The sequence below is a fragment of the Tribolium castaneum genome, chromosome 9 (genome assembly GCF_031307605.1).
Source record: "Tribolium castaneum strain GA2 chromosome 9, icTriCast1.1, whole genome shotgun sequence".
NCBI lineage: Eukaryota > Metazoa > Arthropoda > Insecta > Coleoptera > Tenebrionidae > Tribolium > Tribolium castaneum.
In genome coordinates, this window is record NC_087402.1 from 10,674,746 (window position 1) to 10,693,136 (window position 18,391).

Here is an 18,391-nt window from a genome sequence, read left to right on the forward strand (position 1 = left end):
TGGCCACTTTAGTCAGCTGCACACCATTTTGCACACAGTAAATCGGGCTTCAGGTGTTGCAAATCAAACAATTAAGGTGTAGCAGCGGATGTAGTCGATAAAAACGAGTTGGCTTGAAGAAGAATGAAGTCATAAAATTAGTTAATAAAATAAGGGAAGCTCCCGTATCGTAATGCCGTTACATTAAAAATAAATTAGTATAGACGAGGAATTTTAAGGCTTTTAAACCGAATTTAGTATTCCCTTTGTCAAATAATCTAGCAAAAACTTGGGGAGCCCCAGCGAAAAACTTCATTTATATTCCGAGTGAATGTTATTGTTACAAAGTGGCTGAAATGTTTTCGCCACAAACCGCGAAATAGCAAGGGTCGCTAAGTTTCGAACAAGTTTCAGCAGTAAAGCAATTAATCTTTAAGTTTCTATGATATTATTGCTGTAATTGCGCCGAAAAACCAAGGGTAAACTCACAGCTAGTGGATAAAAATGTGGCGGAGTCAAAGCGACACAGAGCGGTTGCCAGTAATTACTGTTGTAAGAATGTAACCCGTTCTGGTGAAGCGCCTCCGGCGTTGTATCGATCCGGCAGACTTGAGAGTCGTTCTGTATTCGTAAAACACATAATAACCTGCCTATATCGCAGATTATGACCGGGAAGAAATCTTCGTCAAAGTAGTTTTAATAATACGCCCGAAATCCGGGTTTTTCTCCGGAAATTTTCCATTATCAGCTGGGAATGCGGAGAAAGGGTGAAAGCCATTTGCCGCCTTACGTGCACGAAGCCCTACCGACCATGATCAGCAAAGCACGTTCGTATAATAACATTTTTATTAGTGGCCGTGGTAGTGGAGATGACATTAAGTTCGCCGTAAACTCAGCAGGGATGACAGTGGCGACCTCCGTAATCTCCTCTGATAAATGATCTTCGCTTTGATATTTATGGAATTGATGCAGTTTATTATGTCAGCAATGGAACATACAACCATAAAATGTTTACTGTCCACGGTGGCAGCACCCCTAATTCGATTATTAAAACTGAAATCGAGGCCTGGAGCACTCCACGTGATCTTTCAACGGCTCCATTAAGTCACAGAGCGGCGGTGTCTTCCCTAGGTATACGATACGTGATCCAGAATAATTACCTCGATTCACCTGACCCCAAAGACATTAACAGCCCGCCGTTTCCCAGATTTGATATGAGGGTATTAAAGCCATATCCTCCATAAATGTCACTTCGAATACGTGCGCCTGTTCCTGAGATATTGTTGCAATTTGTACTTGGGACTTGATTTGACGTTCTATTACCGCCTAATAAATATATATAGAGTTGTAAATAAATTTATTACAAGCCGAAGGGCACTTTCCAATCTTTGACAACTCTTACCAACTTATTAATTTGCACTCGTTAATATGCAACTCTGTTACTGAAACTTGGAAAACAGTCTGGGCCAGACGCTATGCACACTCTAAGAGTCGATTTCGACTAATTTTGTGCTGCAGCTGCTTGAATTAACATAACTACAAACGAAATGGTGATGGTAATGCACACCGGAGAAAAAACACCGAAAACTTTTACTAAAACAAAGACAAAATAAACTTCAAACGCTACTCGTGTTTGGCAAAACTAGAAATTAGTTTTGCAACAGATTAGTTCTCTCTAAAACCAAATAGAAATTGTGCTTAACTATCCTTTGAGAAATACTACATCACAATTAATTTTATTTTCATTTTGACGTCTTCATATTTTTCTTTGTCAATTCTGATGATAAAATTATTTTTTCTAATTCGAACACATTTATTTGCATATTAGAACATTGTACACAAAGTTAAATAGAAAGTATCCTTCACCATCATTATCATCAAGTAAATGTTTTCTAAAAAAAGACAATTTAGTAATAATCTATTATATTTCAAAAAACTATAATCTATTTAATGTTTTGAAGTTAACTTTTAACAACCTTTTTTAAACTTTGCTACAGCCATAACGGTATCTTCTTCTTTACAATATTCTTTAAACACATAGCTAGCAATGTTTAAACTTTCAAACCTCAGAATTACAAAAAAAAAGAAAAGAGTACATTAACGCATTTTTTGATGGTTACATTTTAAGCTTTCTTTTTATTATCTGATTCCTACATTATAAACACAATTTTAAAACACTCTTCCATAGCTACGTGTTTTAAATAAAAATGTCCAACAAAAAAATTTTAATAACAGTTATGCAAAAAGACAAAGTTCTAGAGTGTCTAGGTCTTGCATACGCTCGTTGCATATCGACAGCCCTCGAACTTTAAGCTTGTGTTTTCGTAATCGTATTATTAATAACTGTTTTTTTAGATAAAATCTTTCAGTAATTGTACATAACAAAAAATATCACTAGCTCTAAAAGATAATTAATTAAGTACGAGTAAAAATTAAAAGTTAGCAACTAGTTATTTGAGAAATTTTGCTCAAAGCAACATTGTTTAATTTCTCATATAAATTACGTAAAATGAATTATAGAATTTGCTGGAACAAACTTTTTGCTGTAGGAATTTTAGTTTTCGAGGTAAACGTACCTTTATTTTTTAGTGAAAAATTAAACTGGTTTTGTGAAATGATTAGTCTAATTTTAGGCAAAAGTAGTATGCTGGACCAGCCTACTAAAAGTATATTTTTACACTACCTCAAAACCTTATAATTGCAAAGAATCGCGCTTGATTATACTTTGTAGTTTAAAAGATGCCTGTCAATTTTTTTAAACAATTTCTGCAAGTTATTATAATTAAAATTGATGAATTAATTAATTATTACTAAGTAGCTGCAAAATATTGTTATTCCTTGTGTCATCTGATAACAAACGATGATCAAGTGTTGTTTTATGCAAAAAGAATCCTAAAAAATGTCTCTGGCCCTAAAAAAATAAGTAAAAAGTATAAACTGTAATAAATGTAATTTTCGTGCTTGCAGAAATTTTATTAATAATAAATTTCTGCTGCTGAACAACATTTAAGCTTCGTTGTTTTAGAATAATACTTGTTATCATAAAGTTTTAATTAAATAATATTTTTATAATTTTGATTTTATTGATACTAATTTCTTAACTAATTAATTTTAATTATAAGGAACAATAGAAAAATTTTGAAAAAAGCCACATTACGTACAGATAAGATTTTATTTTGCTGAACATTGGCGTCTCTATGGAAATGTTGCAATGCATTGACATAGTTTTTCTAAAACTGAACATAGGCCAATACAATTAATAGTCTTATTACGTAATGCTTAGCAAAATAAAGTCTTTACCAGTAAAGAAATGCACTGATATTATTTTTATAAACATGGGATCATTATCATTAGTCATTAGTCATTAGTCATCTATGTTGTCTATGTTTAGTAAATTTAAAACCTCAGTGTATACAGAGTGTTTCACATAATTTTACAAAGCCTGCTCATGTAAAATGACACTAAGAAAACTAATTCCTATACAAACTCGATTACAATTTTGAAAAATTAGATAGTTTTCTCTAGTTAGTAATCCCGAGAGATAGATCAGAATCATATTCATGCCGTCTTTTGATAGAACAACACATGACAACTGTTTCTGAAAAATAGTAATTCATGACTATTAATGCGACAGTGATTAGTTTGACAACCATTGTGGTGAATTTCCAAAAATTAAATATTTAAATGTAAATTGTTTGTATTCAAAAAACACCTTTTTAGAGCAACATTGATAGTATTTAACAGCAAACGCTGACTTCTGTGCAACTATTAGTTTTTGGGATATAATGAGAAACACTTTTAGCAGACTTACTCTGTCTAAGGGGATACTATAGAAAAAATTTGATAAAAATGATATGCATATAAAAAATAAATAGTATTTAATAACTAACGCTGATTTTTGTGCAATTATTAGCTTCACACATATGATTATAATAAATATTGTAGTTTTAACATTTTAATATTTAAGTAGAATTTGATCCAAAATTATAATATTATAATTGCGTGAAGCTTTAATAGAGATTTATTGTTAAATAAATCAAAGGTTTGATTTAGTAGTATTTGTTGCTATTATTGCATTGTTTCAAGTAATGGAATCCGGTTCTTAGGGCTTTGGTTTCGTAATAAATCTCGAACGTCGAATATATCTGAATCAATGAGAATTGAATGGTGTTGCAATATATTTACTGGGTCGTAAATATTTGCTATTGATTTTCGATTGTTTAGCACTTTTTTAATTTCACGCACGTTTTTCCCTAATGTTTAAATACGAGTAATGTATTCCAAGTGTTCGATGACTTAATTAAAATTTATTGCGTTATTGATTCCGAAATTTGGTATTCATATCGCTGTGATTAAAACCGATGTGCTGGGACAAAACTGCACAAATATGTGAGTGAATTGAAACGATAAGTTTGTGAAGTTGTGTCATAAATAAGCCCACTAACCGTATCTCATAGCAGATCAAATATTGACTTAAAACACGTAAAGTTTGGAAAAGTTGCACAATGTTGGAAACCACTTGGTATGAATTTAAAAATCTGTCAAAAATAATATATTGTTAAGACGCCCTTCCAAAGTTATATCGTCGATAAGTTAAAGTTTACTTTGAAATCTCCACGAGGACACTTAAGTATTTTTATTTGCTTTGTTTGTCGTAAAGATATGGCGAAAATTTTCAAAGTTTAATGTGTAAGGGAAGAATAAAGTAGGATCGTCTTGGAGCAATAGCCGCTTTTTCTCCTTGTCTTCCCGTGCCGTTTATCACCTTCTTATCAAGTCGTTTTACCTCGCTATAATCTTTATCATCGCTCATCGGGGTGCTCAGCCGTTGAGGGATTGCCTCTCCCCCGTGACCGGCAGTCTAATTCCATATTCTCCCTCCTTCACACATAATCGCAAAACTAACATTAGCTCGATTTTTAATATTCAATTCGCTGAGAGACGGCTTATCCTCTCCCAAATAGTTTTTCCGTGGAACATCTGTCTGTGACACTGAGAAGTCGAGGATTAATTATCTCTTCTCTTACCCCGCACTCGACTTCTTGTTTTCCTAATCAGATATCTCTCTATTCCTACTCTCATCCAGATTGCTTCTAACTTCCATTTCGCGCCACATAAAGCCATACATCAAGGAAAAAACATTTGTTTAGAAATTTTGAGAACACAATATTAAGCTCAATAGGTTAAGTGGAAGCACCATGTGTTGGAGGTAATGGCATTTGCAAAACGGTGTTGACAGTACAGCCATCGATCTTTGAATTACCTTTGACCCTATATGTGAGAAATTATGGCGTATCGACGGAAAATCCCAGATGCTGATAATGTTGAAAGTTGAGGAAGAGGATTTTCATACGAAAATGCTGTTTACCAACATCAATAATTAATTAGGAAACTTAGAAGGTAATTGAATAACGGCGATATAACGTCTTGCATTGAAGTGGAATTGTAATTTATTCAAGCAAAAGCTCTCAGTGTACTTAAAATGGCAGAAACTGAATAAAAATGGTGGATGCGCCGGGTCAGAATTTTGCAACAAATAATTTTTAAATTTTAAATAATGTTTTATCAAACAGCGTTGCAAGCAGTTTGTTTCCGCGGCAGAATAGACCTGCTAGTATAGAAATGGTGGAGGCGCCGGGCTAGAGTGTTATTTTTTAAATACGTCTTAACTTTGTTTACAATCTAAATACTTGCCGTATTTACCGTAGGTTTGAAACTTTTAGTTTAGCCAAAGTATGGATACGTGCTCATAAACCTACTTCATATAAAAGTTAAATCATTAAAACAAACAGAAGCTCCAACTTTGTTAAAAGTTCGCAACTAAAACCAAATTTAAAAATAAAATTATGAATTACTTTGCGAAAATAACTGTCTAACTTCCCGTGTAATTCAAGTTTTGCCTAAAACGCTACGCAACGTTCCAAGTGTATTATTAATTCCATTAGCATGCAATTCGATGTTTCAAATGGCATATTTCCAATCCTTGGGGTCCATTCCGGTGTAATAGCTTTTATGACAAATTGTTTCGCCACTGAAAATCTTTTCACCTGATTTATTCATTTTATTCCATCGAACACAATTTCCTTCACTCTTAGCTTAATTACACTTTTATTTATCAAAGCTCAAGTGAAACACACGAAATCAATAAAACGAAAATCCTGATAGCTGTTTCAAGTTCACGTAAAATGGTAGTATTTCAAGCTGAAAGCTTCTATCCAGTACAAATGACCCGAGAGGTCAAAGTTAGAAAAAAGAAAGCCAAGACTATGTCGTATATATTACTTACGACCCATCGTATAAAAAACCCATCTGTACTTGTACGTTAACAAATAAAATACTTTTGACCCGGTCTATTAGCTCAAGGCATTTCAGAAAATGCTCAGCACTTTAAAACACGTGACTGGAACGGAAATTGCGACGATGAGCTTTCGGGTAATTATAACGAGCTTTCGCGAGGATTGTTTACATCTATTACTGCACAAGCATGATTTTATTTCTAGTTTTCATCCAGAGGGGATTAGATGTCAAGTGCAGGGCTTTAGCCTACTGCAAACTCATTTTTAACGTAATAATGCTTGAAAACGAGTTATTGCTAAATTAGGCAAACTTTCGTACAAGTTTCAATTATGTGGAAGAGAGCAAATAGTAAAAAATTCTCCCTAGTGCCTTAAACGTGAAGTTTACGGAAACCATGAACTTTAAGAGTTTATAAAAGAAGGTTAGAAATGTTCTTTTACATCTCTTACGACTAATAAAACGGATTTGAATTAGAATATTAAATCTTTCATGGATGTGAGTGCAAGTCAAAAGAATGAGTTATAAGCTTATTATTAAAAAAAATTTAATTAAAAGTATGAATGTAATTTGAGATAATATCATGAATGATTTCGCAAATAAAGCTTTTTTAATTTATTTAATGTTTGAGCGGTAACGCGGTTAAACAAATTTAGAATTAAATAACGTGTGTATTTCAAATAATATAAACCACAGCGATATTTTGTTACATGTATTGTTTGCGAAAGGCGGTCAAAGTAATATTTTAAACATTTGTATCTCGTCAAGTTGTGGAATAAAAACAGTTTCGTTGAAAGTGACAGATTTTAAATCTATATCGGAAAAAATGGAATTCCTCCATGTTTTAAATTACTTCATCTGAAATGGTTGTTTTTGTGTGTGACGCACAATTTGGGCATCCTTTTGACAGTGTTTGTTTACCGTTTAGCGTTTTATTAATTATCTTTTGACGAGAATTTAATTAGGAAAAAGTCTCGAAAAGTTTGTCAAAGCCGGCGAGTTTGTCAAGCATTTAATAAAATTAGGCGACTTTTCCCCATCTTGTGTTTGGTCATTTTGCATAAAAAATGCGAGCACTTGATAGACATGGTCAAATTGTGCAAAAAGAAGATATAAATCATTGTCAAGTTGGTAATGGAGGGAACGTGTGGAAATAGATGTGATTTATCATATCTATATCAGGTTTGTATGCGAGTACCTCAGCTGTGGTCTAACACGAAGTTAGATGCCTTATTGGTAAACATTATTCAGCACGTAGTATAGCAGACCACATTTGAATTGCACTAGAGCTTTCCAGTTAAATTAAACCACTAGAGACTCCTAGTTATTTTTTATGGGTCACTGAATACTTAATCAACTGCGAGATTTGTACGGATTTTATTTCTTTATTTCCGACACGCGCTGTAAACAAATCAACTACAACTACTGCGTCCATTGATTTAGAATTTAAATTTCAAGTGATAGTGTTGACACTTGGGTGCTTTAATTTAATTATGTTAGGCTTAATTGAGATGACTTCGTGCGACAGGGCGTAAAAATGTAGGTCAAACTAATAAAAACAACTCGGAGCAGTGGAAATTAAAATAACTCCGTTTCGAATAGATCAACAAGCCATCCACTTGAAGGAACTAAACATTCCTTTTTCATGTAAATTATCTGCGTGTCTCGACAGTAACGGCTTCGAAATAGTTAGGTAAAAAAGCATCCGAGCATCGGAGCTGTATTTACCGTATTGTCGAGCTTGTTATCAATAGCAATCTGTAAAAAACCGTCGAGAATCGTAGACAGTAATTGCCGCTTTGAAGGTTCGTCAAAAGTGCTTCGCTTGCGAATCTACGTACCCCCTTGTGTTTGATCTACTAATGTATACACGCGGATTGGTGGAATGTACTTATTTGAAGAAAACAAATAAAATTGAAATAGTCAGCGGTATTGGATTGCTATTACACGGGCCTCAGACCGTGCTGTTTTTTGATATGCGAAAGGATAAATCGTTTTATAACTACTACAAAACGCTGACTCATTCTTTACCGGAGAAATCCTCCGCAAAAACACTCCGAAATTTACTTGTTGTGATGTTTTTAATTTTTAAAGCTCGTTCCGCGGGTTAGGCTAATCAAATTAGTAGCCATCGTAAAAGTAGCAAGTTGATTAAAGTTTCCGAACGCAGGTGCTCCCCTGTCTTAATGTGTTGACAACAGGGGAAAAAATTTGAAACTAAAGCTAGCGCTATAACGATGTGCTCGCTCTGCTCCTACCTTCATTTGATTTTAACTATTGTGAGAAGTCCCTCGTCAGCAGATTCTCTTCATTAGTTCATTTCCTGGATTTTTCACTCGAGTGGGAGCAAATGTATTCACGCCTCGTTTTGCTTCTTTAATTTTATAAAAATAATCTAAGGCGGGAAGCTTACTGAAACCAGTTTAAAAGAAGGAGATAATCCCGCGACAAAACCCGTATTACGAACGAACCAATGTTAACCAGCGCTGCTTCCTAATTTTCGTATTTCATTTTTTAAATACGGACTGGTTTATAATACGGACGACACTATTCCATATTCTAGTACTTGCGCTTTATCCCAGTTTAGACAAGCTGCGCTTTTCTCACCATTATTATCTCAAGCAACAATTAAGTCATAAACCAGAAGTTTACCAACGAAACGAGCTACATATTTGCAAAATTTACGAAATGATTTTGCTCGCTAATAATAACGTGCTGGTGATGTGAAGCTCGTTTTTAATCAACAAAAATGGGCGAAATGGTGAATGCGCCGGTCTAATTACTTTTGCACATTCGTAGTTTTTTAATAAGAGTATTGAAAAATATTTCGGTTGGAGTGTTATATTATAAACCCTAAACTTTCGCCGCAATTCTCTTTTTATTTGCCGCTTATTATACGAGACAGACGGCAGGCTACGAAAACAATTTCAGGATACATCGGTGATATGCCATAACATCAAATTTTTTCCTACGTCTGCGATATTTATCATTTAGTCGAAAACAGAGTATTCAAACTTCATTCTGACTCTCTCAATAATTTTCGAGAGCTATTTCTCGAGTTTTCACATTTAGGTCGTGATATAGTCAAATTGGAAAATTGATTCGTCGTCTTAAAAACGGGCGCGGCAACACTTTTATTCAATTTAAAATCCATCGGAATATATTCGTTCATATTTTCATAAAGCATTATGGGAGTGCAAAGATTCTTTAATGTGCGTGATGTACGTGAGGTATTTTTAGTTTTTAGATTTGAAATCAGCATACGTATGAGGTTTGTTTCATCAAACGATGCTGAAAGTAATTAAAAGTTAAATTTTGTATTTGTAATAGAATATATCCTCTTCACTTGTGAATAATATTACACTAGAAAGCAGTAACTATATTTTTTGCTTATTTTTAGCTTTGAGTCACGTATTATCCGTTTTTTTTTATAAAAAATTGTCAGTGTCAAAATCGGGTATAAAAGTAGTTCCTATTGCTTTAAATGAAAAACTGAGAAATAAAATCTAATCACGTACCTGGATTTGGAGTGAACCATACACCCTGTTCATAATCATTAATTAATTGAAGAAATTTATATAGGGTGCCTCATAATTGGCACCCGTGCCAATCGAAAGTTAAGAGTTGAAAATTGTCTGAATGAACTTCGTTATCAAATTATTGATAAGAAACTAAAATTTAAAATTTAGACATTAAATTTTATTAACAGTGAATTTACTTAATGTCACAAAATATGCAACAATGCGATTTGGAAACTTTTTCACATATGCTCTAGCCTCAGGAGTGGCACTGCCACCATAGACACATCTGACTTAAAACTAAACTTTTAACATATCGACAATGCACTAATGCAGCGGTATCATATTATTTTAAACATACAAAACCGAAGGAAATTAATAATACTTGTCACTAGACAGAGCGATTCAAAGCATTTTGACAAAGCTAACATCAACTTATAAATATGTATATGTTACACAAATAATCAAAAAGACAGCATGAAGCTAATTACTTAAATTTTTATCAGTAACTCGATAACGATGGTCAATTTGAAAATTTTATACCGTTAACTTTCGATTTGTATTAGCCTTTTGAATCAAATTCCCAAAGCACATGCGTGAATTTTGAGACATCCTTATATAATTAGGTGCATTGTTCACCCCTAATCCGGGTTGGTAATGTAAATCTAATGATAAGCTGATAATGCTAACTTTTCTTTACGTGTATAATATAATGTTTTCTCTTATAGGTGCATTAAGAAATTTCTGTTAAATTTTTTCACTGATAAAATAAAAAAATCACCAAATGGACAATTTATTCTATTAGTTGCATAAATAATTTATAATAGCCCATTTTGAGAGAAAATGCGACGTTGGCGTTTTTATAGTTTTTAAACAGCTACTAAAAGAGAAAGTAATTTTTTCTTATATAAGAGATAATAGGAAGATAGCGAAAATAATTTTCTCTTATAGGTATATTAATTAATATTGTTGCTTAATCCATACAAGTAGCAGTAGTACATCTTCATTCTACAAATAGCTACGATCTTACATTATTTGATTTAATTTTTTTTATTCGGTATAATAAAATGATCATTTGATGATTTTTTTTTCTATTAGTGCTATGCATTAGTTTCAGAAACACATTACTCGTAGATAATGAACAACTTTTAATTACTTCATATTTATTAATAAACTACTATTTTTACTATAAAACGCAATTGACAGACATCATTTGAGAATCGTTACTGTGATTACATGTGTTCAAAAATAGTTGTTCATCAAGTTGACTATAGAATTCAAATTCAATTTGCAGCTTCGTCCAAATCACTATTGTAGTTGCTCTTTGAATTAGGTTTTTACTCACTTTTTCTGCATTTTTCGGCAAAGTTATTTCAAGTGTAGGGTTTGTCTTGATTTGTATTTTATATTTTCGTGTTGTTTGTTGTTGTGTATTCTTCGTTTTTGGATTCGCAGCCTTTTTGCATCATTTTGACGGATCTGTTACTTTCACGGCATTCACTATTTAAATTAAGCGGTACATTACGTTCAAATTTTATAGGTGACTTGATGAACAACCATTTTTGAACACATTGTATTATTCACAAAGGCCATTCAAAATATAACAATGAAGATTTATGCATGAATCGAAATGTTATTTATTATTACAGTCAAATATTCGCTTTTTGTAGATAAATGTTTGTGAAATAATTCCATAAATTCAGTCTTTTATAATAAAATAGTTGAGAACAAAAATATTTTTTGCATAAATAAATATTCAAATGTTACCAAACGGTAGAGACAAAAAATACACATGTAATTACATATTTAAATTTTGGAGACCTATGACAATAATTGTCAATCTAATCACTGTTTCATTAATATTCATAAATTTCCTTTGTTGCAAAAACAATTATTATGTTTCTATCAAGATATCAATGAATAGGATTCTAATCTAAAAACCGCGCAGTTTATTAGCGCCTTGTATAAATTTCTAAGTCGCTCTTTGAACGGGCAAAATTGTTTAAAGAGCAACTTACACTAGTCAATACACCCAAATTACACTAGGAAGTGGACACAAAAAAATGAAACTGATTTATTAATCAATAACTAACAAAAAAAGTTGCAATTTTTTGAAGAGCGTGAACAAATTAAAGAAAACTATTCAATTTTTCAAAATTTGTAATCGAATTCGTATCAGAGCGCCAAAAATAATTAAGTCACTGTAGTTATGTAATTAAAAATTTAAAAAGTTTTTGAATAATTTTTTGCTCCAACCAAACACCATTTAAGCATAAACACCAGAAATAATGAAATTTCGATTTGTTATTAATGTAAAAATTGTGAATTTAGAGGAATTGCAGAATCATTTTCAAAAATTTCACATTAATAAATAAAACTAAAAAGAGCATAGGTGTTTAGTAGCAAACGATGATTTCTGTGTGACTATTAGTTTTTGAAATCAAGTAAAGGTTACATTAAGTAGACTCACCTTGTATTCTTAATCAACTGATTGTTTGATGTACCCAAAAATTAGGCTACTGTCAAATCTTTGACAACATCAGCAGCCAAAATTAGTCCGATTTGACAAATAGACTGATTAATCGTCGGTGACAATTACTGAGGTTGAAATAGGGAGTTAATTTGAAGAAGCCCAGACTTGTAAGAATTTTTTATTTAAGTGGTAAGACTTAAGAGTTAAGATCAACTCGAAACGTCGACTTAAAATATTTTTTTTACAAAACAACTTTTAAGTTGTTGTGATTTTAAATACGTATTTGTAATGTGCATTATTTTATTTCGTCGTTCATTTTGAATAATAATATTTATCATTGGTTTACTTACTTCACTTATTACCTATCCATTAATATATACTGGGTCGCTAAAACGTATGGATACAGTTAAATATTTTCAGAACAATTTAACAGAGAATCTTGAAATTTGGTAAACAGTTAAAAGTGTTTAAAGTCTATCAACTGAGAGCTTTTTCAAATTTCTATCGTCATTTATTTTGAAAATGCAAGGCTAACATGATTTTTTTAATGGCACGTAGGGTCAAATCTAATCATTTTTAAAAAAGCATTTTTTTCTGAATTCACTGATGTTTCATAATACTCACCTTAACTTTTAATGGTAAAAAAATTAAAGTTCAAAAATTTTCTGGAATAGTAAAACCAAATAAGCTTTGAAAATACTTATATTATCTGTTACTCGTATATTAGCCAAAAATTAAACTTGGGTGCAATAATTAGTTTAATAATGGTACATTTAAGTAAAACTGAGCGAAAAAAAATTTCACGTTTATCATCTTATATAGCATAAAAATCAAGTATTTCGCGTTTATTTTTTTTTTTAATTAAAACGCTTTCTTTTTCACTCAAAAGTGTTATTTTTGCAACTTTTTTTACCTTTTACTTATTTTTTGGTCAATGTTTAAACAATAAAGAGCTAAAGATAGATAAAGACAACATTTTCAAGGCTAACAAAATTTTACATTTTTCAAAACTTTTAAGTTTCGATTAAATTAAGGTATGCATAGAAAATATTAAATTTGTTCCTAGTTGCTATTTAAAAAAAGTTAAGTTAGCCTCGTATCCGAAGAACAAATGGAGATAAAAATGTAATGAACAGCTGAAACGATAGATTTATATATATATACTCTTTAGCATACATCAAATTTCAATAAATTTTGATAAATAGTTTTTATAATATTTAGCTGTATTAATAATTTTTATCGACCCTGTATAATAAACTACCATTCGAATAATTTTATTCTAAAACCCTATAGGTATAAAATTATGAACTATAAAATATACATGTAGTTTTAAATAGCAAATTGTATTGTGATAATTCTGTGGGTTGAATTTCGCTCCGTTTTTGGTAATAAATTTAAAGTTGATGATTTCGCATCGGCGATGTTATTAATATAAAATAGGGTGAGTGCGCGATGAATTTGTCAGAAATAGTGTGGGTCTAGCTAACGAGTGCGGTTCTTCCTGTCCAATCACGGCTGCCAATAAATCACTCTAGGAGACGGATGTTCCAGGCCGCGTCCTAATTCCGCGGGTTTTGATGAGCTTCCGATATGCTCCCAATCTTCTATAAATTACCATTTTGGTGAGCGCATCTGCCAGCCGCATTCTCTCATAATCATTTTTGCCGTCCATGCATCAGAGATTCGTTCGTTCCACCTCTGATGGAATTTTAAATACGGTCAAATCGTCAATTTATTAACAAGATTAAAAGTGATTCGCCAAAAATCCTTGAATTATGGCGCAAATAACCGTTTGTAGTGTTGTTTAATACACTCGACAACTAAGTAGAAAACCGCAGTAGAGACGATAATGAATACTAATTTCGTCTTTATAATTCGCAACCGAGTTCTAACTGAGCTGCGTTAAGTTGATAGTCTTCATTAAAACAAAAAGCATTCATCAGGTTCTCCACAATAAATTTTATTATGATTGACTCAATTCGCCCAACTACGCGACTACATCTATGCATCATTAATTACATATTTATTAACTAAATAATTGTATTTCTCAAGCCCGCCGAGCGAAATTCCAGTTTTGCTAACTAATAAATATGTCCCGTGATATTTAGGACCACAAAGCCGACACTACTGTTGTCCTGTACGTCTAACTTTAATGATACAGTAATTAGTTTAATTCTGAAATTACATTATGACAATAAATCTGAAATAACATGGAATGGTCGTATTGTTTCATGCACATAAATTGCGGTTGGAAGTTCCCGACGTATGAATCAAAAAACTTGCAAACTATTCTAATTAGAAAGGAGTTAACGTGTCGATGGAACAAATCCATATCCCACCCTCCATTTAATGATTTATTAACGAGCTAATGAAGTCCGGACTTAATTTCAATAACTTTAATTAAAATTATCTATCAACGTCCCGAAATTTAATAATAATTCTTACCGTGATTCAAAATGCCAAGATAAATCGTTATTTTAATATGAAACTGTAAATGCAGCAAGTAATTATGACGAGGCTTATTCTTTAATAAAGCGTTTAGATGTCTACAGCTCGACAGTGACTGATTATTGTGGCGACGACACAATGCAATATTCTACATAATCCTCTGCAATTATACCTGGCATTATCAGAATACCTATTAGTTTAGCTTTGTGCTATTTTGGCTTCACTATTCTATTCCCACACCAGAAAAAATGGTCCAGCAATTTGCTTTTAACGCCAGATAAAATACCCACTTTATGTAAGATAATTTATATTTTCTCCCAACTGCCTTTGGTCACGTTACACAGAAAAATGGACGGTTTAGAGGTTAACACATACCGATTATTTCACAAAAGAGGGCGCTCACAACGAGACTAAAACATCAACTTAATTTTCAAGGATGAATTAATAAACTCGCCCTGAATTTCTGTTGGTTTTCCAATACAAAAAACAAATATCTATTTAAAATTTCAAAGATTTAATATTTTTATTATTACTACTCCAGTTTTGGAAACGAAATTTTGTCACACTTACGAATATCCAAAAGTTAGGATATGAAACGAAGTAGAAATAAAACGCTACCGACTCTATAGTTCTGTTAATGTCGCCAGAGAGCATACTTGTTCCATTATGATCTAAGTTTTCAAGTGCAATGAATTTGAAAAATGGTTGTATTTGTATGACTGAGAACAAACACAAAAAATACAGGCAGGTAGACCATCAAATTCTTAGTGGTAAGACATAAACATAAAGCAAAAATTTTATTGTAAGCTATATTTACTAATTTGTACTGTCCTCCATATTTTTCAAAACGCCTGGTAATACGGTTACAGATACAAAAAAAATGTTAGGAAGGAAGTTATAAGGAAATGAGTTTCCCACGAAAGATCCGCGAGACCATTTATCTATCATCAACCATAGAGGCTCTAAAGTCGTTCAAAAATGCTCAAGCAATAGATTTGCTTCATTTTGCTGGTGGTCAAGTTTTAGAAAGTTAATTTATACCTAAACTGTTGTCGATAAAAACTTGGACATTTTTGAAGAAAATTTTATTCTCCACAACTTTGTTTCTCACACATATTTTGTATCTTCAACCGTATTTACAGCGTTTACAAAACGCAAATTGATAATTTTAAGCGATAAATCTTTGCATACCGTCATATATTTATCAAAACGCTGAGAATACGGTAAAAGATACAAAAAAGTGTAGGAAACAAAATTATATAGAATTCCTGTGACAAAGTCTGTGTCAGCATATTTCTACAGCTTAGGTATAAATTAACTTTCTGTTACTTGATCTTCGGTAAAATGGAACGAATCCGTCGCTTGAGCGTATTTGAACGTCTTTGGGGCCTAAACCGTTGATAACAGAGATATGGCCTTTCACTTTTTTTAAAGAAAATCTAGTTTTCTACAGTCTTAAAAAATACGGGACAAAACGCAAATTTAAAATTTAAAATAACTTTTTTCTCATGTTTCTTCTGAAAAGTCATTAGTGATAACTGGTTAGATTTAAATTAATTTTTGCAAGATTGAGCTCTACTGATTTGTTTACAAAGACAGTACGTGGTGTTTGTTCACTAGTAGCTACGTCCAAGACGTCGGTAAGTAAATTAGATGACGGTAAGTAAATTTTTTTGCTCATGGCTTTTAGATAACTTTCACACACTGCGGTGTTTTTGCTATGCAACAGTGGCTAGCGATATTTAATAGGTTGGTATCGCTACCGTTGAAATGGAAATGATACTTTTTTATATGATAAGTGATAGTTCATGTCAATTTGATGATTGTTTGACCTGTTACCAACACATCAGCAAAAAGAAATAAATTATAAAAAAATATTTTTTGAGATATTCGTTACAAAAAATATTGTACCTAACTTGTTTGTAAAGCAATTTCTCACACTCGCACTTCATACAGCATTCGCGGCGCTCGTGCAGTAAACAAAGTTCTCATGTGGGAAATTGTACTTTCCAAACTCGTTAGGTAGATAACTATTGTCGTCGCCTTGGACGTAGCAACCGGTAAATATAACCTGCTATTTTGACAATTATTATATTGACAATATTTAATAAATCTTTAAAAAATGTAATGATCGTGAAAAAAATGTCATAAGCATCACGAACGTTAAGCTTTAATAGTATACTAAGTATATTAAGTAAAGGGTAAAATCTCCTTTCCGTTCTTGATACTTAATATGTATACTATTAAAACGATTTGGCGCCGAGACGGCATAACGTTCAAAGCGCCGTTATTTTTAGTCTGCCTTACTATTTTTTGGGTAATTATAAAGCGAGCAGTAATAAATTGGATTTTGATCAGTAAAAAATAATAAATGATCACTATTTAATTTATTTTTGCACAGTAAAAAATTTAAATGGCAAGTAAAGCATTCACAGTATTTTATTAAAATTTGCCCAGTAAAAAAAAATAAAAAAAATCGTATCTAGTTTCAGTTTGCAGTTTAAATTATAAACGCTCAGTAGCTAGCAAGCTTGCAGGCTGGGGCTTCGCCCCAGCAAACTAACAGGAACGATTAAACTCGAAAACTCGAAAACTGGAAATGTGGAATTCTACACTCTTTAGTTTTGAGATGCTATTATTTACTGTGCATTTATTATTTTCACTTGACATCTATCATTTTTACTGTGCATTTATTATTTTTACTGTGCAATTATTATTTTTACTGTGTATTTATTATTTTTACTGTGCAAGTATTATATTTACTGTGCATTTATTATTTTTGCTGTGCATTTGATTTGCACTTTTTTTGTGTTCAGAAAATCCTGAGATTTTGTTTCTCGTTACGTCTCCTAAGTTATAGTGCTCCATAGTCACACTATTGTGGCAGCGCAGCGGTGAATAAACTTGTTTGATAATTTTGTTACCGAACAAACAAAAACACTTAACTAGAGTTTAACCAAAAAAAAAATCAATTTCACAGTACTCCAACTAATGCAAACTTGAAGCTTGAAACAGTTTTGTTGTTTACATTCGCTATTTTTCCTCAGTTTAAATAACAAAGCATAAGTTAATTCTATGAACAAATAAGGCAGATTGAATGCACTGCAAATTCTTTCTGATGTTTATGATGTAAACAGTGCTGCAATAAATGAAGCAAATGCGAGAGTAATTTTTTCGAAATAGTAGAGAAATTGGGTTTAGATTAGATGTGTTGCCCCTATTTATTTGATTGTTTAAACACGTGAAATCGGATTAAATAGAAGTCTAATTTGAGCCCGAGCGAGCAATCTTCAAATCCTAATCTCGCTATTACCGGTGCGTGGAACACATTTCTTGTTGACACCATTAGAGCTAACCTGTAACGAGCGTTCCGGAAGCTTCACTATCGATACATTTTTGTTGGGTTTTCTTATTTCACTCCAATATTCTCCCAAAATTGAGACATTTCCCGGGCTTGAGCCGCACAATAGAGATATTCATATTGACGACAAGTTTAAAGCAGGTCTGATTTCATGTTTACCTTCATTAGTGTTCGGATTGGCTAAATTTCTATCAAATAAACTCATCGGTGGAGCGGAAACGGACAAGAAAATTTCGCGAGTAAACAACTCATTAGGATAATTATTATAATCATTAATTCGTGGCGTGTCAGATTTACAGTGGAATGGAACCGGGTAAA